Below are 23763 nucleotides of genomic sequence, written 5' to 3'. Positions count from 1 at the left end.
CTCCCACTGAATCTAGGCCTTTCCACTGACTTCCTTAGAAATTGGATCAGGCCCAAGCAGTTGAGAAATGAGGTAGTGCATGGAAAAAATCAATTTTTTGTGATAACAAGTGTCATGAATGTCCACTATAGAACCAAAGACTAACAGCAAGAAAAAGCTGTTTGGCTTTCCTTTGAAAAATGGCAAATGAAGAACAGGTTCCATCACAATTTACAGATACCCTTATTATATGAGAATATAAAAAAAAAGACCTAAAGTGAGACTTCAAAAGGCCAGAGGTTTTCTAGGATGAAGCATTATAGTTACAGAATAGTTAGTCAAATTAAAGCAAGTTACAGAAGTTAAAGTGTTGGCCCACAGTATCTGTAGGGCAGTGGTGACTGCAGTACCTCTGCTGCCTGTTTTATCAACATATACATATCAACTGATATTTCATTCCCTAGCGTGTTTGTGTTCTAACTATAGTTAGACATTCCAACATTGGTAGCTTCACCCACCTGAGTGTTTCTTTTCATGTTAGCATGCTGTATATAATTTGTTTCATATTTTCTGCTTAAAAATGTTGATTTACTGATTTATTGTCCTTTTCGAAAGGTCTCTCCCTCCAATGGAAAGGACTCAGCTATCTTATCCTGTTTGAAGGCTGGTACACCTCAAGGGAACCAAAACTCATACAACTGCATTAGACCAGCAATGAGTAAAGGAACGTCATCATCGTGACAGAATTTACAGCTTCCTCTGACCACTATTAAGTACCAGTCCAACAAATCTAAGTTTCAGTCACAAGTGGAAGGCAGTTAGAAGGGCTGGAAGCTGCTTGGAAAAGACCTCACATTGCCTTTTGAAGTCATGATTCTGTAATCATGTTGTACACAAACATATAGGTGCAATAGAAAACAAAGGATAAAACATAAAGCTCTCCGGTCTGCAAGGAAATTCAGAACCAATTGCTACAGAAATGAGACAGCATTGTGCAAAACTTTCTGCTGCTCTTTTGCAACTTTTTGAAAAATTTCAGAATTCAGTTATTTTATTTCTTAAATATGGTTCAGAGCCTTAACACATCTAATAACAGTGGATCAATAGTCTCATTGCCCTACAGTGTATCACAGCACCAGCAAATACCTACGATATGAAACTAAGTGAATTTACTGGAGCATAAACCCCCAGTGAGTTGCCTGTAATCAACCAGCAGGCCTTCAGGGCAAGAGAATTAATGTATTTTAATATTTTAGGTTACCTTCCATATGGCATAATGCTATACCCCATCTGTATGTGTGTGTGCAAACAAATGTAGGAGTTGTTTTGTTTTGTTTTTTTCCCCAGAAATATTTCCCTTAGTAGAAGATCACCTGCCTTCTAATGTCTGTTATTGTCTACTGCTTTGAACAAACTCAGTGCAAAACTTAAGTCAGAATGTGAATCTGGCATTAGTATCTGTAGTATCGGTAGAGTGAGATTAGATTGTATATCTCAATTTTTTTTTCTCATTACAGTGTTGAAATATGTGCTTTCTTCTGTTTTAACAGTCTCAGACACTTAAAATGGAAGGTAACCTTAAAAGAAATTTCAACATTTTTGTGGAACTTTTCAGTGAATCCCAAAAAAGCCACTGATTCAGAACATGTTCAAGGCTACATGTAATCATTATTGTATAACTGTGTTGAGGAGGTTTACCTCTAATGTATACCTTCATGGAAATAATGGCACTGTAGCCATCAGCTGCAGGGTCTCTAGTTGACTTAACATACTCAGTAACATAGCTCTTAATACTCAGTAACATAGCTCTTATAGAAGCTCTTATAGTTATAAGAGCTATGTTACTGAGTATGTTAACACTTATAGCTAGGAGCGGGTGAAAGGTGATGCCAAAAGAGAAAAGCATATACATATTCATATTTATATAAGCATACTGTTTCCCATGGAGCATTACAAAGAATTTTTAATAACTCTTCCAGCCCAGAGGAATAATCATGGGGAGGCAGCAGAGGGGAGCAAGCATTCTGTGCTACATCCTCATCTCCTGATCAATGGTTGGGATTTCACCTATTTCACCTCCTCATGGGCCCTGTTTCTGGCTTATGCAGACCTGGTACACAGTGAACTCAGCATCAGAGGTGCTAGGGACAGCTCTGGCAGGGAGGTTATCACACAGGTTTCCCATATTTGACTGTATCAGGCTGAGTGAATTTCATGTCAGAAATTCAAAAGGAGCTTTTCTGACATCAAAACTAGACAATGTTCACCACTAAAAAAGGTAGATTGCTAATGATTTAAATTCAGGCTTACTTCAGACATTGTACAACTAGACCCAACAAGACCCAACATTTCTGCTCTTAGTAAAACATTTTGAAAAGACAGGCTTCTTAAGTGAAAGGAGAAGCTGCAACACCATCAGAATTACCATTGATTGATCAGGATAGACTGCAGCCTGAACATCACACATCAGCTGTCATGATCCATAAATAATAGAGGTATTATTTACTACATCAGGAAAAATAAATAACTATTTGATCTGTTTCAGATGTTTCAGTGAAGAAACAAACTACAGAGAATTAAAGTATGGTTCCCAATGCACTGTTGAGAGAAAAAAAAAAAAAAAAAGCTAGTTAAAGGAGTTAAAGGATAGAAAACCTTCAATAGCATTCTTTCTTTTGCATTCTGGAATTAATATTGCTTTGCTAATATTGTAATTGATTTAACCATTGATGTTATATTAAATTAATATTTTTAAATTATTTTATATTTTATATAAATTGGTCTAGGTAAATATATACATTTTCTTGGTGGAATCAGTGAAAAAGTTTTTCTAAAAATCTTTCCTGCTTACTGGTTTTTTTTTGCTTGTTTGTTTGGTTTTGTTTTTGATTTTTTTGGTGGTTGTGGTGGATTTGTTTTTTGGTTTGGTTTGGTTTGGTTGGTAACCATGTAGCAAAATGGAGCATGGAAACTACATTGTAGAATTAAAAGTCTCAGTACGTTTTGCAGTCTTCTCCAATTAACTCCCAACTTCCTGCTACTACTCTTTAAATTTGATCAGTTTTACATGTAGAAAGCATAGAAAAAAATCCTTGCAAAAACTGGTGATGCAGACGATAGTTTTGGCATTAACTTCTTCACAGCTTGAGACTGACAGTTTTAGCTTTTTTTTTCCCTTTGACCAGTTTTGGGCCCCTCGCTACAAGAAGGACGTGGAGTTGCTCGAAAGAGTCCAGATAAGGGTGACAAAACTGGTGAGGGGCCTGGAGAACAAGTCCTATGAGGAGCGGCTGAGGGAGTTGGGGTTGTTCAGCCTGGAGAAAAGGAGGCTCAGGGGCGACCTTATTGCTCTCTACAGGTACCTTAAAGGAGTCTGTAGTGAGGTGGGGGTTGGCCTGTTCTCCCACGTGCCTGGTAACAGGACAAGGGGGAATGGGCTAAAGTTGCACCAGGGGAGTTTTAGGAAGAACTTCTTTACCGAAAGGGTTGTTATACATTGGAACAGGCTGCCCAGGGAAGTGGTGGAGTCACCATCCCTGGAGGTCTTTAAAAGACGTTTAGATGTAGAGCTTAGGGATATGGTTTAGTGGAGGACTGTTAGTGTTAGGTCAGAGGTTGGACTCGATGATCTTGAGGTCTCTTCCAACCTAGAAATTCTGTGATTCTGTGATTCTGTGATATCTGAAAATTTGCTTTTAATTTTGCCTATTTCTTAGAATAGGGCTATTCTCTATTGAGCTCCTTTTCTGATGAATAATCCCACAAGTTGATGATCATCCTGTCCCTAGTGACAAAAAGCCTTCTAAGATGTCTCCTTCTTAGAGCATTCATATTCACTTCAATGCCAGAAATTTTAGTTTAAACATGTGACTATATGTATTTAAACATCAATTCAAGCATAAGCTTCACAAGAAATGCATACATATACATATACATATACATATACATATACATACACATACACATACACATACACATACACATACACATACACATACACATACACATATACATATACATGTTTTTTTTGTCCATAATTGGCCTTTAAATTCCTTTGGAATTTAAAATTCATGGATTCAGCCTAAAAAAAAAGACCAAAAGCACAACATTCTATTTTTCTTCAAAGAAAATTTGAACTTACTATAGGAAGTAAGTTGCAAATACACAATGCCATACTAATTGATAATTAATATGTATATGTATAAGTATTTTGAGAACTGAAAAACAAAGTGACTCTCGTAGGGATTCTAAAACAAACTGAGATTAAAAATGGATAGGAATCCAAAAAGAAAACCTGAACAATAAAATACTAATTAATAAGCATTTCCTCTGCACTGTGTGTTAATTGGTATTCATTAATTTGTATTCACAATTTCTCTACAGGGTGTGTACCTTATTATTAGACAAAGTGAGGCAGCATAAGGAGAGAAGCTTACAAGATTTAACTCAGAAAAATAGAAAAAAAAAAAAAAAAAAGAGGAAAGCAATGCTTAAGTAGAAATTTTAGTTCAGGAGTTCCTGGCACAATAACATATTATCTAGGTCAGTGCAAATGAAATGAAACAGTACTGCTGTAGCACAAAAGTGGTAAGAGAAATGATGCTTCCTATCATAGGAAGGACATATTACCTTGACCAGTGCCAGCTGAAAGGTTGTGCAATCAAGATGTAAGTAGTATGTCTGGCTCTCTTTTCAGTCTAGTTTGTACCTCTCTCCTACACAAATCTCTTATTATTTCCTTTTTATTACTGTAAAAGGAAACACAGAAAAACTCGTTTTTATAGTTAAGACTGTAGGCTTTTGAATCATGTTTCCTTAGCTGCAACACCAGCTCACTCAATGACCTGGAGCAAGGTAGCCAAACAGCCTCAGCAGGATTTTCAAGCATATTAGAGCTATATTTTATAAAGTTATTTAGAAACCTGAAGACGTAAAGAGACATAGAATTCAATAAAATACACATACCTTCAGTTCAGGTACTTATCAAAATCTTCCTAGAACAAACTAATGTTCATCTTAGAGAATCTAAGTGTTAGAAATGGTTAAAGACATTAAGATGTTAGGTAGAACAGTTTACCTTCTGAAAAGGTTTTTTTTTTGTTGTTGTTTGTTTGTTTGTTTGTTTGTTTTCTCAGATTTAAAGCATTTCACAGAGATGTGCCAGAGTGTTATGATATTTTCTAAAATTAAAAGACAAACCAGATTGTCTTGCTCTTATCCCTCTATAGTAGCCTATATTTCACTGAAATAAAGTAAAATTGCAACTTTTTTCTTATGCTTTATTTTGACAATTTGTTACATATTCACTAACATAAAAAACTAGATGGAAAGCATATTTATGTCACAATATTACAAAAATTAACTGAAAATTGACTGAAAATTGAATATTCTGGTGTTCCAAAATAAGTTTTTGTTTGAGGGGAAATTTTCAATCCATTTTGGTATGAAATATAAACTTCAGCGTTTCCTAAGCAAAGGGAAATATTTCCTTTTTTAATCAGTTTTAATAAGATCTCTGAAAAGCTGGCAGTTATAGCTGGCTTAACTCTGTTGGCTTTCATGCTTGTAATATTCCTACTGACTTCAAATGAATCAATTAGCCTAATGCTAAGTATTTTTTAAAAACTCATTCACTTTCTGTTCACAATCCGTATAATGGGGAAAGTGATTAGAATATCTATACTACAGAGGTGTTCTGAAGTTTTAATTAAGTTCTAGAAATTAATTTGTCATTCCAAGTTGGGTGGAATGGAAAGAAAAATCATCCTCCTGTGTGCTGGAGCCTCTGGCTGCAGACCGTGAAACTGTAGCCATTTCTACCATTTGAAAATCTAGAACTTTTCACTCCCAACGACATGATCTGGAGCCATATGTGTCTCTTTTGCATTGGTGAAATGTGAAAATTTTGTTGTGTATATGAATATTGCTTTGCTCATATTCTATAATGTGATGTCCAGTAGTCTCAGTTTTCAATGTTATCCCTTACCAGAATTGTTTCTGTCAGCCCCTTGTACATCTTCCTCTAACTGCTCACCATCTTTCCATCTTGGTAACCTTATTGTTTTGTTGTTAACACACATATATATGTGTATTTTATAATTTCCACTGATGTTTTTAGAAATTTTGTTCCACTTCAAGCATGGTCAAGACTTACATAAGTACATATTTGGGGCATGCATATGCATCCTGGGACACTCATCCTACAGAGAAAAGGATTAAAATGAGAAGGCCCTCAAGTTTTAATACTGTCAGACTCCTGAGAATCCTCTAAGTACAAATCCAAAAGGCCATGAGAGATTGGAGAGGGTGGGAAAATAGTTGCTATTCCTCCTTTTCTGATCTTTCTATGAGACACACAATGAACAGCAAACATCCTCTTGTTTTATAAGTGGTGAAGTTTTGGAAGTGAAAACATCAATTCCCTGTGTTTTTCATGAGGTATAGGTAGATCAAATCTGCTTCATCTTCCTTCTGAGAGGACAAGTTCCCTCAGAAGCAGGGCATTCAGGAAAACCCAAAGGGAAGGCCTTTCTGAACCACTAAGTGTGGTAAGGGTAAATGACAGTCCTTAGACATGGGACTCATCCAGGAGGTTTTCAGCCACAGCCAGCATGGCAGTTCTCACACTTCTCAACAGGTGAGGTAAATCAGGTGGCTTGTACCTGAAAACAAAAAGTACATGTCTACATTATGCATTCAGGGAAATACCAACATGACCATCCACAAACAGCTGGGTTTGGAAAGCTTCAGCCTGGGGTGCTATTTACAATATCCACAGTTAGACAAATCATACATTCATTTCACTGCCTCCACCCTAAACGTGCCACTGAAACTCACATTTCATAGTGAAATTATTCCTGTAACTAGCCTAACAATGAAGTGATGCTGTGGGTGTTCTTTTGTTTCCTTGCCATGGTGTTAGTGAAGTACCAGTCACAGTGTCTCAGGAACAATATCCCCTTATATCATCCCTCATCCCCCCTCCATGTAATACATCTGAGCATGGCCTGTTACTGCCAGATGAAGCTAGTAGGACATAGCAGCAGGAGCAGGGGCAACTCTGCTCCCAACTGGGGCAGTGACAAGGGTATGATGGGCAAAGCTAGCAAATAGCTGCAGCCATACCATAAAGCATGAAAATGTGTGTCACCCCAGAAGGTGTCAATGGGCCATGTAGAGGTCATAACTTCTGGTTAAAACCCTCCCTTGCTGCTTTGGTAAATCTGCACCTCTAGCATCTTTGTGATCAAGCAAGGTAGAAAGTGGTCTGGCTTTAGGTGGGCTTTTTTGGTCTGGGTGGAAAGTGCAAGGCACAGCATAGTAATTATACAACTGACTTTTGAACTTTAAAATAATTTTGGTTTGTTTGTCTGAGATCCATCTGTGTTTTTGTTTTTGTTTTTGTTTTTGTTTGAAAAATTCATTTTGAGAAAATGAATTAGACACAAGTAAATAAAATAAAATAAAATAAAATATTAGAAAAATATTAGTTGCATTCTAAACAAATGGAATCTAAGAGTTTTCAAATTTAGAAGTTGAAAACCAGACAAATGTCATACAGAGGACTGTTTTTATCTTATTCATGCAGAGCATTTAACCTCTGTGAAAATAACACAATACAGTTACAAATAACAGAAAATGTGGTACCATTCTAGAAATGCAACGACTAACATAAAATCTCAAGTTTCTTCTGCTTCTGATTTTAAAATGCCTAATATGATTGACATTCGTATGTTCTGTTTTTCATTGGGATGGCATAAATTCAGGTTTGCAAGTGAATACTTATTTGGTGATTGTCTTGTTTATGTTTCAAAAACCTTTGTTTTAAAACTAGTACTTCCTTCACCTCTTGTCCTAAATTGTTGTGTATAATATCACAAGTATTAAATATCATAGTTTCACACACAAAGTGGCTTCACTGGGAAGACAGACGCATCAATTCCTACGTGTATGGCTCCTGCAATGTTGGTTGTTTTGCAGGGGCACAGTGTAATATTTGATGTTTCACCAAGGCAAAAGTAGGTCACAAATATCAGATCTCTCCATGACTCATGAGTTTTTCTCACAAAATGATATGTTTACATTTTACATGACTCAGGCACTCTGCCTGTATAATGTAAATAGATGCTAAGAGGAGCAACAAGTTTCTTTGAGCTGTATTTCAGTGCTGTGATGTAATACACTATTTCACACTACTTAGTCCTTACTCCACAGGCATCCTTGCACTTTCTTTTCCACGTGACACTTGGTTATTGTCTCCAGGCTGGGGGAAAAAAAAAAATATATATATATATATATATATATATGGCCTAGAAAAATTAACCAAAAGCAACAATTCAGAATGCAAAGAGTTGATCTCTTGTCTATGCAATGTGACTGGGAAAACTTTTTGAAGTTTTTCTTGTCTGTTGCCTCCCTTCTTTCTTTCCCCGACAGTTTCCCAACCAAACATTTATGGTTATTCAGTTGACAGCCAATAAATAGCAAAGTGTTTGGGGGAAATCTGTAGGTTTTTTGGAAAGAAACCTATAAAAGAAAGAGATGCAGAGAGAGAGAGAGAAGGAGAGAGAGCGTAATCTGTACACCATCTGTTGCCTAGTGCAATTCATGCTGACACAGGGCTTTTTGACATTTTATACCCTGAATGCAAGCACATAGATCATTTCTACCTTGTACTTTTCCCGTCTCATTATCGGAATTTATTCCCTCGCTTTGTTGTTGGTGGAGTCCCTATTCTAATTGTTTCTTACATGTGCTGTAAATCTGTCCTCCAATCAGTAAAGCCCTGGAACATGAAACTGAGACCTAGCAATTTCCTTTGCTTACCAGTGCATCTGCTGGAGCATAGTGTTGAAATAAAATGAAACATGTTTGCACTCTTTTTCTATCATACTGTAATGCTCCTTTCATTTCGCTCAAGGAATTTTTAATATTCAAGCCATACCCTGCACATGAAGTCATTTCCCTTCGATATAATTGTAATGGTAATACGCATGGCCTAACTGGCAGTGGCACAGCTGGCTGCTTGCCACAGCTGAGCCTCTGACTCAAAGACTTTAATTCTGTCATGCCTCATCTGGTTTTATGTACTCTTTTGTACTTAGTTCACAAATTTATTCTAGGGTATCCATTGAGATGGGCAGGCCATTGACTTTCCTCTAAAGATAGCACACTAAACTAATGAAGGGTACCAAATATGTGCATCGATAACCTGTGCGCATACTGAATAGAAGTCAGATTGTAAGTCAATGTGCCTGTGTGGTCAGGACTTATTGACAGATGTTTAGGCCCTGATTGTGAAAAGATATAGTGGTGGTGAAAAAAGGTAAGCATGGGCAAAAACTTGCCTCATCACTGCCTGCAATATCTCCTGTCACAAATGGCAGACAAGTGGCACAGGGTCTGCACATGCTATGTTAAGAGCCTGTTAACCTGCAGGGCCATTAATGAGTTAGTAATGCTGTTGTTTTTTGCAGATTTGAATTAACTAAGCCTTTCTGTAAAATCACGGTGTGACTTCAGCCACAAGGATCTTTTAAAGTCTCTCTTGAAGTTTGTTGTCGTTTACAGGGTCAGAACAGAGCTCTTCAGCCTTATCTATGATGTCCTGCTCTTTTACACACATACCATACCTCCTTCCTTGCATCTGTCACTGAGCCCAAAATGCATACCCCCAAAGCTAGGTTCTGTGTTTATCTTTCTGCTTTCATCCATTTCTGCTTTCACTAAGACTCTCCATCTTTCTCCCCCTAACTCTCCTAAAAAAGTGATTGTTTCAAGGAGCCAGAATATCTGACCCCTGCTTCCAATTACTCACTGGAAATATAGTTCAATTGATGGTTACCATCTTCATCCATCCTCACCTTTCGAAGTCTGCTGTTTGTCTCCTCTCTATTTGTTCATAATAACTTAGAGAGAAGATTTGCTTTTGTCTATAAAGCTCAATGCACATCTACTGAGTTACAGGAGCAATAAAGTGTTATTTACCAGGTTTATGGATCACTCACTTTCAGTCTATCGTTCAAATGTAAGCCCCCACTGAAAGTTAAAAGCTGTTGGTGTGAATCAATTTGGACTTCGTTTTATGCTAGCTGAAATCAATGACCAAGCTTGTTTTTTTTCTGTGGGAGAAAGGTCTTACTAGCTACACACACAGCAGCTCTTCTTAATGCTATGATCAAGCCTTAATTGTGAAAAAAAAAAAAAATGTCATTTGAACAGAATACTTAATTCAAACTGAGGTGAAAACCCTTGTTTAGTTTTGGGATAATTATAATCCTAAATAATTATAAGAAGGTGAAATTTGAACAAAATGTTGGTTCAAAATATAAAAGGAAAAAAAAAAAAAAAAAGAAGTCTCAGGATTTTTTTCCTTTCTTAGGAAGAAAATGACTTTTTTGATCTTTATGTACTAAGAACTTGGTCTTCATTTAAATTCACTTTTTTTTTTCTTTCCTTTTGAAAAACAAAACAAATTGTACTAGAGCATTTTAGTAGGACTAAGAAAAGTACTGAACATAGAAAAAAAGCTAATGAATTTTCTCAACTTCATATTTACTACCATTCTCAAGTGGTGGTTGAGCCAATTTGCTGATATCATTTCTGATCTGTACTTTAGGATGCAGGAGGAAATGAGCAAGTAGGAGGGAATAAAGGTGTTACTCAGGTCAGGTCTTGCCCTGATAAGAATCAAACCACAGCCATACACTTAAAACAACTTTGCAGGCAACCTCAGTTTAGACATATAAAAGCACCTATTTGAAAACAAACAAACAAACAAACAAACAAAACAGATCTAAGAAAACTCTCAATATATAAGTGCTTATATTTTCAAAAAATTAATGCCAAATTTAATTTGAAACATCTATGGATTTACTTATCCTCTTGGGAAAAAAAAAAAAAAAAAAACAGGCAACTTACTCATACACATGTACTAATAGGAACTTAACTTATAAACATTTAGATTGTAAACTCTTGCTCCTCCTCTTTACTGTACCAATCTTTTCCCCTTCCTTCATCTTACAAGAATCTAACTTTGGAGTGCATGCCAAATAGCCACTTTCCTAATCTTTCCTATAATCCACACAACTGACTGATATGATAATGAGGTACAGGAGTCAATTACATCTGGTAGAAGCACAAAAAATTCATTTAATGCCTCCCCCATCACTGAAATACTATCCTGGCCCAGGCTGTTCATACCCATGTTAAAGGTAGCCTAAGGAAAAAAACACTTGTGCCTCCAATATGTGCTTGGGTTTAAAAATTTCCAGCCCCTGTTTTTCTGTTCACAAGTTATTTTCTTCATATCAGCTTTAAATATGAAGTAGGTTCCCAGTGTTTACTTTAGTTTTTCAGTTTTTAAAAATAGTATTGCAAGCATATGATTCTCATAAAGCATCTTGTGCAGGGGAAAAAGTAAGCCTAGAGGCAAATCCTGTAACTCTCCAGACTGTAAAGACAGAATGATGACAAATTGTATAAATATGTGCAAATTGTCCAAATGATGTCATGTATCCAGGCTTGCAAAATTCAGGAAGAATATTTGAGTCTAAGGTCAGCACAGACTCTTGCTTTGAATAAAATTGATCAATTACATTCAATTTGCTTAAATTTATCACCAAGAAAAATGTTTTGTTTAATCTTAATCTTCATTTTATTTTTCAGGCATTTTAGAACCTACTGTATTATTACATCAGTGAAGGTCTCCAGTAAATTCAGGAAAACTCTGATAGGTAACAGTATGCATTAAGCATGTTGCCTGTTGGAAAGTATTGGTGAAGTAGGGCAGCATACCTGTGACCTACGACATGAAAATCCTCAATGCAATTTAAATAGCAAATTGCAGAGCCTTGTAAAGTGTGTGGGTTTTTTGTTTGTTTTTGATTTTTCTTCAAATAAGCTGCACTTTATATTACTTTAGAAAATTGCATATTGAAACATTTTCTGGCTAGTGCACAGGTTTTCATTCTCTGGGCTCCAACTGGTCTGTAAATGCTTATACTGAAGTCTTTTTAATTTACATTACACAGGTCTTCATTCCTCTCTTCTTTCTCTCCCTCTCTCCCTCCCCTCCCCTTTCAGTACCAGGGTCAACCTTCTCCAATTATTCGTCTGCAAACCATTTCTCTCTTCAAGTTTTCCCATTTACATTACACAGATCGGTGTCTCCTTGGGTCAAGCTGCTTTCACTTCCACTGCATCTTTTTCTCACCTTTCAATGCTTTGCTTCTTCCCCACTGTCACCCCTTGCCCCAGCACTTCCAGGTTTGGACACAGCAAATTAGCATAAGATGGGAAAGAGTAAGGTATAATTTCTGCTTTCCTGATAAACTTCTTCCAGTCACAGCTACTGGAATACAGGTCCAGCTGAATGTGCAGGTGTTTTTTACCAATGCAATGAGCTGTTCATTGTCCTTGTACATACACATTTACTTGTAGAGATGACAAGCAATTAATCAGCTGTTGTTTAGGTTGTATGCCACAAGGGTGGCTGTGAATGCCTTTCTGGATACTCTTAAACCTGCTGATGTCTGAACCCTTTGGAGAACCTCAGCAATATTAACTTGATGGATTGTGAAATGGTCATTTCTGACAGTAGACCTCTATACCCAACATCAGCTAGACTTCAGTTCCTATCATTGAAAGAAGCAAAATGATGTTTACTTGTTTTTACAGGTGTATGAATCAGTGGACAAAGAGAAAAGGTTGACAAAATCAAAAAAAATAAAATAAAATAAAATATAAGTCTGTTCTTACTCTGTGTGATTCACCTGGTTCAATATATTAACGGCAATGCCCACTGAATTTAAGAGGTCAAAGAGATTTGTTGCAAATATATACCACGCACTTGCCTCTGTCTCAAGGCCAGACTGCCTGCACACTTTTGTGAGCTGTGACTCACACAAGGAGTCAATGTGAGTAAAGGGTTTGCTTTCTAGCCTGCCTGTTTAGGCAAGAAATTAAGAACAGATGGAACCTGTTACAAAAGAATTTCTGAAGTATGAGCTTTAAAAATGGTGGCATTTTTTGATTTGTTTTTAAGGAAAAGAAAAGCTCTTACAATGTTAGTGGGATGATATGTGGTGTATGGTTAATTTGGCATCAAGCAATCCGATCTAACATCAAGTTAACACTAAGGCAGCTGAATGAGCCATTCTCCAAACATGTTTCATCTGCAAATGGTAAAGCCCCTGTAATTGTTACTTTTAAGAGTGCATTAAAAAGGTTGTGAAAACTGCTCGTTGTAATGATTTCTACAACAGGATCCCCGCAAACACGCAGCTGGAGGCTGTCAAACACACACCTCCCTAATAGACAGCACTGTGTGTACAATTAACACGTTAATTTATGGAGTAAACTGATCAGGGGAGACTAGAGCTTCAAAGCCAAATGCTTGCTATTAAGGAAGGAGTGTGGTTGGCTGCAGGAGTCGCCTTGCTCACCACAGCCCTGCCTGACACAAAGGCCATGTCTATGCTGCTGAGCCCAGCAGTGCTGCCTGGCTTTGGGAACCAAGTGCATGTTTCCACTGCACCCCCAAATCTGGGTGAGGACAGAAGCATGCTCGTTCACCCACAGAATTAGAGGAAGCATCAAGATGTAGATCAGCAGCTGTTCTGACCAAATGCTAAGTCTGACTGGCTGGGATGGAGGGGGGTAAAGCATAGCCTCCTCCTGCCTGTGTGATGTTTCCAGCACTAAATGCAGAACCACCAAAGATGCCATGAGAAATATAACCATAATAATTAACATTAGAAACACATAGCACATGGGCATGCTTCTGTCAGAGCAGAGGGCAGTTTTCTCTGTAGGGTTATGGCCTTCTTTTACACAGGAGGGGAGAGAGTTTGTCACAGAAAGGGCTACAAGACACCATGTGTTAGGAGTGGAGCCACCAAAATTCATCAAGTCAGGACTGCAAATTAACCATCGGGGAAGCAACATAAACAGATACTCGGCTAACTGTCATAATTTCTCAATGCTGGGGATCTAGGTCTGAATTTAAGACCCTGGAAGCTCTTCTTAAAGCTTGATGTCTAGGCTTTTTTTTTTTTTTTTCAACACAGCTCCCCCTTCTTCCTTTAAAATGTGAGGTTTTAGGATCCTTTCATGTTGTTCCTATTAGAGCATTCATGAGGTAATGGGTGACCCATGCTGAAATCTCAATCAAAGGCATTCAAATTCATTCAAATAGCAAGGTGTACTCTACCCACTTTGTTGAAGACTTGATTTGGAGAGCACTGCTATTCTTTGTTTTTCTCCTGCTCTCAGCCTTCATAGCTCCACCTAATTTTCCCCATCTTCTTATGATGCCCTCTCTAGGCACGCTTCTGTTTAAATTCAATTACCCCTGCTCTTGCAGTTGCAGGCTCCTTTGGGTTCTCTTTGTGGGAGTCTTCCATTAAGGGGCAACAACTATGATTTTTAAGCCCAGAATGATTTTTTTTTTTAATTGTTTTGTGCTCCAATGCCATGTCTCTTCTTTTTCTTTCTGCTGTCTACATCTCTAGCCTCTTAGGACAGAAAAGAAAAAAAAAAAAAAAAAAAGGTTGGATAATTCTGTACTTGGTTCTCAGAAGGTTCCACTACTTTCCCCTCATACACCCACCCTTCACTAGAAGTAAATGCACTGCATGTGGGCAGGGTACATAGTGCACCAAGGGCTAACTGGATCAATGGTGCAGGGAGGAAAAAATATGACCTGCCAGAAATAAGAGAAGCTTAGCTTTTAGTAACCAGAGAAGCAGTCCTCAATGTTACTGCCTCTGATGAGAGTATTAACTGACTAGTCCGGCCAATGTTTGTTTGTGTGGTAGGACGTTAGATTAAAATGAGGTCAAAATAGGAGTAATGCTGAGGGAAATTCAGATACTTGGAGGTTAGAGGTTTGGGAGCTCTGCTTTCTTATTTCCTTCTTTCTGCCACAGCCACAATAGACAGAGACCAGGTGTAACCTCCATGACTTTTTTATTTTTGAGTAGAATACATGTATATGCCCACCAACTTTAACACTCTTGGCCATAGATTTTCATTTCTGTGAGTCATATACCACCCCTCTGCTTTTCCATGTTGCTGTTAACTTCTAGGGGCTAAGAAGGAACTTGGCCATTTGCTCAGGTTTTCTGAATCTACTGAGTTCCTGGGTATTTGCAAATCCCAGACGAGTGTTCATGTGCCTGTGTAAACGTGCTTAACATTTCACATTCATGCTGGATGATCTGAATTTACTGAGTATGCAGAGATACATTTAACATGAAAACATAGGAAATCAGGTGCATCCAGGATGTTCTTGGAATTTCTGTATATATTTATGTACTATTGTACATATTATGTACTATGTACTATTTATGTATTATACACATATAAGTATATATATATATACTTATGTATAAATCCTGACTAGATAATTGGACATAGTGAACAAGCCTACTAGTTTTGTATTTCATACAGCATCTATAGATTCACAAGAATCTCTCCATCAAAGATAAAACTACCTACTTAAAAAAAAAAAAAAAAGCAGGACTTTTTTTGTGAGACCTTCCTCCATCTGAGAGCTCAGCTCTGAAATCAATTCTGACTTTTATCCTACTCTGTTGCATACCTAGAAGAGCTTTTCTTGCAATGTCTAGCATACCCACTGCTTCTCTTTGCTAAATAACTTAATAACGGATTTGTTAGTTAATTCCCTCTGTAATCCATTTTACCACTGCTGTGGTGTGTTTCTCTAAATTGCATCTCTTGGTGACCTAGAAATATGCCTGCCAACTCCAGATCTTTGGACAAATACATTACAAATACCTTCTTTGGTAATTGCAAAATTTCTGCTGTTGCTAAAATGACAGGCACACAGTCACTGAAGCAAGGTCCCTGGCTCAGGGGATCAGTGGTGACTTGTTTCTTTGAACAGCAGCAGGAGGATCCAAATGGAGAGTGGCTGACTCCCATTTTGGATCCAGGAGAGAAGAGAGGGAGAAAAAACAGCCAGTAAGAGTAAGAAACTTCTGTCCACATCGAAGCATGGAGTAAGGGGGCAGGAGGCTCTGCAGGAGCAGGCAGCCATAGGAACCAGACTCAGCCTATCTGCCAAGTCTATCACTTTGAACATTTGAAATGTTGGCAGGTATGCAGCCAGAGCATGGTTTCGAGAGCACTTGTAACACCCTAGTCTTCTCTCACACCTCCGATGTTCACTGACAGCTCCCATTAAATTAATCCTTATAAAGCAGTGGGGATTTGAACAATTTTGCCACTCTCTCAGAAGGTGTTACACCACTACTTCACCACCATTGAGAAGCCTGGCCACCCACTCTCTTGTCCCAGAAAAAGCAAGTATTTGAAAAAATCCCATCAACAGAATTCTAGGAAAAACAAAGGTACCCAGGGAAGACTAACCAACAGTTAACTCAAATGGACTCAAAATAAACACTGAGACCTACAAGAAGCCATCATAAAATTAACATTTTCATAGAAACTGAGGGAGACATTCTTATAAAATTCAAAAGAGTTACAGTAGTGGGATATGTCAATGTCTTTAGAAAGAAAGCTTTCAATACAGCAATCTAAAGCTTAGTAGTTAAATTGCTAACTTTAAATTTCTTACAGTTAATGTCTGAATGTATACAGCTAGCTGTCCTTTGAACTGAGCCGTTAGGTTATTGGTGGGCATAGATGTCGAACATGTTGCCTTGGTTAAACCATTTCTGCCTCTGGATGGAAATAAAAATCTATCCACTACCATTTTCAAGCTAAAAATATTTAGACTGCCTCAACTCCAAAAATTACTTCATATAAGTGTTTTCTGCCAAGAAATCATGAGGTAATATTAATGCCATTAAATTTTTTGCCTGTCTTCTCTTGCCTCTGCAATGCCAAACTGTCCTTTTCTATACTATACATCATCAAAAAGAAGCTAGAAGTAAATCTGTGAGAGACCTGCTGTGATAAGCTGATGAGACACATGGGATTCTGGAGAGCACGACTCATTTGCACTGATGGCAGAAAGATCCTATGTTCACCCTGCCAGCATCTATTGCTGGAATAACTAAGCATTTTATGTTACACAGTGAGGCTCAGCCACATCTGAGAAGTCTTATTAGCCACCAGGAACAAATCAAATATAGTCTGAAAGTATAATACTCTTTGTCCAAGAACATGACCCCTTCAGACAAGTTGTCATGGAACGTGGAACATGGACAACTCACCAAATAAACTTCAGTGCTGCTGACCCATGGAAAGCCAGAAGTAATAGAGAACATATGTGATCCCTTCTCATGGTACTGAAGACAATTTTCATAACTAACCAAAAAGCAAAATTCTCTTGTTCAAGGATGCCTTTTACAGTAGACTTAAGTCCTAGGTAAAGATTTAGAAACCCCACCTAGAATTTTTTAGTTAACACAGGACCAAACATTCAGATGTCTTAGCTCTTATCTTTTCATCTGATCTATACCCAGAATTTGGATTCACCACCTAAAGAGAAAAAAATCACCTACCTTCACTGTTTTCATAACTTAGAGTGGAACTTTTCCAATGGTCAACTTCTCAAAAGTTATCAATTCCTAGAATAACTCAGCAGTCAAATCTGTCTTCCTCACCTGTGGGAGAAATGTTACGTGACGTTCGTTTTAACTCTTGTAAAATCTGAGGACCTTAGGTTTAAAACAATATAGTTAATGTAGTGGGCAGAGTTAACCTGCTTAGACTGTGGTTAAGCTAAAATTGAATTAAGGGATTACGTTGTAAATGTTTAGCACAGTCCGGGCAGAGGTGCTCAATAAGCCTATTCCCATCTTAAACACACTTTGTTGACCGTAAAATTCAGATTTGAGAATTTTCACTCATTATATTCATTTAGTTTTGGTCCAAAACAAAGTAAGACCAAAATACTTTCTCACTTTAGGAGAAACCTGTTAAAACCATCTCATCCAAATCATTATAACCAGTGGTGTAATATAAACCAAAATTCCAAAATCTATAATCCATGGATTATATGTAATACAAAGTAATTTTAATGATTGCCCATTATCAGCCAAAAGCTTCTTAAGGCTGGTATGGCTCTAAAGAAAAGTGTTTTTTTATTTCACTTGCTTTTGGATCTTATAGTTTCTGCATGGAGTAGCAAGCACTGAAACATATGACAAACATTAATCATGTTAATGTTGGTTCCCATTTATCTAGAAGAAAGAATGTAGAAAATTTGATAATCTTGCATCTCTTAGTACCAAGCTATGATAAAATCTTCATTGGCTTCAGTAAGTGTAGAAACACTATTGAAATGTAAAAGGATGAAGGGATTTGCGTTGAACTGAGTGTAACCAACTCCAAGGAGTTCAACAAACACTTACATAGGTTCTCTTTCAAACCAAAAGCCTGAACTTTTTAAAGTCTTATTCACCAAATAATTTTCATATTCACATCAGAAACTGAGATCAAGTCCCTCCGTGTGTTTATTTGAAACATCTGAACTTAATAAAGTATCTGAATAAATAAGAGAAAATTTATTCCTTTATCCAGCATAGATGACGTCTTTCTAGACAGGTTTAAATAACTGGCAACAATTCTGGAGTCCTTTCTCATCTTTTAGACACCCTCATGTCAGAACAGATAATATTCCCTTCCCTTCCCTTCCCTTCCCTTCCCTTCCCTTCCCTTCCCTTCCCTTCCCTTCCCTTCCCTTCCCTTCCCTTCCCTTCCCTTCCCTTCCCTTCCCTTCCCTTCATTTTTCTTTCAATTTGGAAAAGATCACCATGAAGGAAAGCCCTCTGTTCTCTGCTAGCTTTGCAGTACTGGCATGACATTTCAGCTGTGCATAGCTCATCAATCTCAACATTAACATGGTTGGGAATGAAAAACCCAACAAAGATTTTTAGGTTGCCACAGTCACAACTTGAGAAAAAGATTTGCCATATGATGGAATTGTACAGTTTTTTGTTTTTGTGTTGTTGTTTTTTTTAGCAGTCACCTGCAAGTTCCGCCTCTCAGATGGTCTCAGAAACACCTGTGCCTGCACCCATGGAGGAATTCACTGTGACACACCAAGGGATTCAGAGCAGGAAAGTTGGGTAAGGCAGGAAGTACTTTCTCCTAACCAATTTACTGTTATCTTGAAGTTACTTTTTGCCAACCTGATATCAAAGAGGTTTTTAATTTTTTTCATTGCTGGCACCATCAGAGCAATCAGTACAATCACAATTACTTTGACAGGCATGCTGGAATTGGAGTAGGCAGAAAATGGCCTTAATGGGAATCTTTTACAAAGCAGCTGTTAGAGTGTGGTAACAAGACTCTGAATAAATGGCAGCTACATAACTTCCCCTAATCAGATTGGAGCAATCAGCTTGAAAAATTTTCCCATATGTTGAAGAGTGGAGCTTAGGCCTAGGGTTATGGCAAGGACACAGGCCATGGTAAGGTTACAAAGTCTGGCTACAATTAAACACTCACTGCAGAAATTGTGATGATGCTTCGGGGAGCTATTGCACTTTAGCCATTTGTAATTGCACATTCGGAAATTACTCACTCCAAAATTACTCGGGGCCCAGTTACATGGTTTACAAACACATGTTCTCAGAGAGAGGGAAAAACATTATCCTTCCAATGGGCACCATTTATAGATTTGTTTATGGTTATTAATGAAAGGTAATTTTGTGAGATAGTTTATTAATAGTTGCATGTGATTTTTGGTGGTTCTGTTTACCATTAATTTAATGATTAAGGCACATTTCTGCCTAGCAGGGGCAAATCTGCAGTGCTTGCAGTCTGTTAATGCCCAGGTTTAATGCCTCTCCTGTCAGCACTCATTGAGTAATCTGGCCAGAGCATTGCTTCTTAGTAGAGGTATTTCTTCCTAATTCTTTACAGACTAGACTGTGCTTCTGTTGGTCACATTATCTGTGGCAGGATATGCTGGCTGGCACCTGATCTGTGCATCAGTGCTGCCACTTCAGATATATTTTAGGGCTGATAAAGTGTGAAAGTTATGTAGAAAATTAGCATTGCACAAGCTTTGTAATTATACAGCTTTTTATGAATTTAATGAAAAAAGACAAGGCCTTCAGGGTGTCTCTTTTTTCTAGTAGCTAATGCAAGGAAATTTTCCATTGTGTTCCATAACCTATCCTTCCTGAATCTCCCAAGCCTGGGAAATAGACAGCAAGCCCAATGTGCTTCACAGGTCTAGAGAACAAGATGTACTGCTGACTGACAGCACTAATGACCTTTCAGTCTATTACATGTGAAAGGAGAAGTGTTGGGCACCAAGTATATTTGAGCATGTGAAGGGGGATTATCAGTAAACCAACAGAATGAGGTAAGCATCATTTTAGAATATAAACCACATACTTTTCAAATGTACCTGGTTCACACACAATTTCAGTGAAACAGAGAGGTGTAGTGCTTAACATGCTGTATGGAGTCTATTCTCTGAACAGTTAGACCTCCAAGAGCTTCCTAACAAACAAACAAAACAAATAATAATAATAATAATAATAATAATAATAATAATAATAATAATAATAACAATAATAATAAATAAAAAAAAACTTTTGCACAAAGAATCAAGCTTGATACTCTTTATCTGACAGGATGCTCGAAAAGGGAGTGATTGTTTTCTGATTTCCCAAAACCTGAATGCAAAACCGTAATGAACAGCTACATCAATTGATTTAAGCTGAGTAGATATAATCCCCCCTGTTGCTGTATTTATTTGTTTTTGTTTTCACCAGAGGGACAAAGTTATGTAAAGGAATTTGAAGAAATTTGCTCTCACTTTGGTGAATGAATTTAAATGAGTGGTCTCTCTCATCTCCATGCATAGTAAGGAATCAGAAATTGTCACTGTGCGAGCTTAAACATGCTGCTCTGAATGGACTTGATTTGGCACTGGAATCCATTTGGGGCTGGTATAACACCTCACAGCAAAAATGCTTTCCCATGAGCAAAGAGGCTCCCTGTGAGTATCAGTTTCTCCCTTGTTCCATGTGTATAATAGGCTACTCTCAACCTTACCAGTGTTCTGCCAAATGACATAAACTAATGTAGCCTGCTTTAGGAGTTAGGATGTTTCAGGCCCCTTTTCTGCATCTGTTCTGCAGTGAGTAAAATTAAATCTGTTAAATTATGCAGATATAAATTAATTAGATTCTGTTCACAATGCATTTGAATCCATGCATCAGGCCAAATGTTCAGTTTTAAGTCTTTTTTCAATATTTTTCAAAAGAATTTCACATTTTTTTTTGTTCAGAATAAATAAGTTTTAGCTTGCTGTGTGTTTCCTAACATGGGATTTTTCACTCCTTCTCAGTCTATGGGCTGAGATACAGTAGGTGGGCAGGACCCTTAAAAAGTCCTTCTCTTACCAAGGTGCTGACACCTACTGCTATACTTTTTATTGGCGACACAAGCTGCTAGCTTTGCATTTCAGCTTCATTTAGAAGTATATATGTTGGGTAGCAGAGTATTATTCATGCTGTTTCCTGTGAAAATAACATTAAACTGCAATGCACATTATCCTTTCGTAGATACATGCCAAGTTCAAGAGAAAAAATTTTTTTTTCTTTTGGGAAGAATTAAAAAGATTCCTGTTAAGAACAATTTTTAGTTGAAAATCTATTTTATTTGAAAATCTTAAAAAAGGAAATTATTTATTTTATTATCTTTTGAGTCACTTTCTTTCTTTCCTTTAACTATCAGGAAAACAATATGAAGAAAAAAGTAAACCACCAAACAACTTTGCCAAAGAATGTGAGCATCACTGTTTGGTGAAAAAAAAAATCAAACAAAAAGGATATTTATATTTTTCTAGTTCACTTTAATTTTTGCCCCTTTCTGATGCTGACATGAACAAAGGGGTAGCACATTTAGTGAGCGCTTTAGTGTAGACAGCTTTCTGGCTCAGAAGCCATTTTCAGGACACATCAAGTGCACAGAGCACTGCTGATGGCTTCTAGAGCCAGGCAGCTGTCTACACTAGGGCTCACTCTGCTGTTAATACCAGGCTAGTGGAATCAGTGCCTCTTCGGATTTTAATCAAACTACCTGAAACATTGCTGAATGCTGTGTGAGCTGGGGGACAGAAGGGCTTAAAACATTTTCAGCACTGTTCAGCTGCAGTCACTGTTGACACCAATCGTCAGCACCAAGTACATTTCCTAGGGTACACGAGGCCATAATATCCTTACAGCTTGAAAATCATTCATTCTTACAACACCCACACATCCTTCTTCATGTGGTGCACTTTCTTGGGGGAAAAGAGAGAGAGAGAGAAAGAGATAGTCCAAATAAAACAGATTCTTGCATTAAAAAACCATAGCTATTCACAGGGGTTATAGAAATGTACTCATTTGTAAATTGGTTGTAAAGATTTGAAAATTTAAAGAGACAGCCACAGCCTGTGGTTCTTAGACATACGGATTTCTCTCTCCCTCCTAGAGAAAAGAAAACATTTATTTTCAGCTTTAAAATTGTTTTTGGAGCTAAGCTGCAATTGTGCACATTCATTGAAAGCAGGCTGAAGTAGGGTGGAATAGTAACCTGTCATCTGAGAGCCCCAAATGTAAATGAAATACTCTTAGAAAGAAAGTGTAGCTATCAGTCCTACTATCCATCACTGAAGTGTTAAGGTTAAAAACTGTATCCCCTTTGGTATTGCGTCTAATATTTGTGTAATGTGAGGAAAGTGCAAAGCTACACCAGAAACTGATTCTCCAATACTTAGCCACACAAAGCTTTTCAACACCTTGACTATGTGCAAACAGTAGTAAAAGGGACCATTGCTAGCTGAACAAGGCATATGAGTGGCATAAGCAGAGCCACACACATGTGGCTGCGTGGACTGTTGTTGTGGTGGTGATACACCTCTGGAGCTGTCTTACCCTCTACTTTTGCCCTGCTGCTAAGATCTCTGACCAACTGCCATGTACCTCCCAGCTCCTCCAACTACATCTTCCAGAACCCTTCGGCTGACCCCCAGGTCTGTCTGTACAGGCATTTGACATGTCCCTCAGAGGGAAAGCGGAGCTGCCACCCATCTCACTGATGGCACTCACATACTGCCTGTGTACATCAAGGGCAGTAACTCTCTGTATACACTTCACAATTCTGAGTCATTGCAGTGAGTTCTGAAGTATGTGAAAGGCCAGAAGTAAACTTCAGGAAAGTCACTGGATGAAGTGAAGATTGACTTCTGTCTGCACAGGCATTAAAACCACACAGCTTTAAAGCCTTCAGTAATGGTTTGATTAGCACAAATCAAATGTAGTATAAGCTGTATTGACAGAGAGACAGATAGATACATAGAGAAAGATAGAAGCTGAGAAAGGGAAAGGAAAGAGTGATGGGTAAGGGAGAATGAAAGAGGGGCAGAAGACCCAGAAAAGGAAAGAGAGAGAGGAGAGACAGAGAGATGGAGACAGAAATGTGTGTGTGCGTGTGTGTGTGAGGGGGGGGGGGGGAAGGGAGGGGCAGGGAACAGACTGAGGAATTTCTGGTTAATAGTGAGGAAATTTACAACTGGTTAAAATTCCACAGCTTTGACTCCAGTGCTGCTGAATGTGTTAAAACTAGTGGGAGCCACAACCACAGTTTTCATTAAATCTATTGGAAAAGCAAAGCAAAGCAAAATGGTGGTAAAAATAGCTACATTCATAGACGTCTTGTCTACCCTGTGGCTCCCGCCAGTGGGATATTTTTTGTTTTTTTGCACACTTCCACAAATCAAACCAGGCCTATAGGCATGGACATGAGGTATTTTACAACCATGTTAGGAGGGCCAACCACTTCTTA

The sequence above is a fragment of the Anas acuta genome, chromosome 1 (assembly GCF_963932015.1).
Source record: "Anas acuta chromosome 1, bAnaAcu1.1, whole genome shotgun sequence".
Classification (NCBI taxonomy): domain Eukaryota; kingdom Metazoa; phylum Chordata; class Aves; order Anseriformes; family Anatidae; genus Anas; species Anas acuta.
This window is presented reverse-complemented; position numbering follows the sequence as displayed.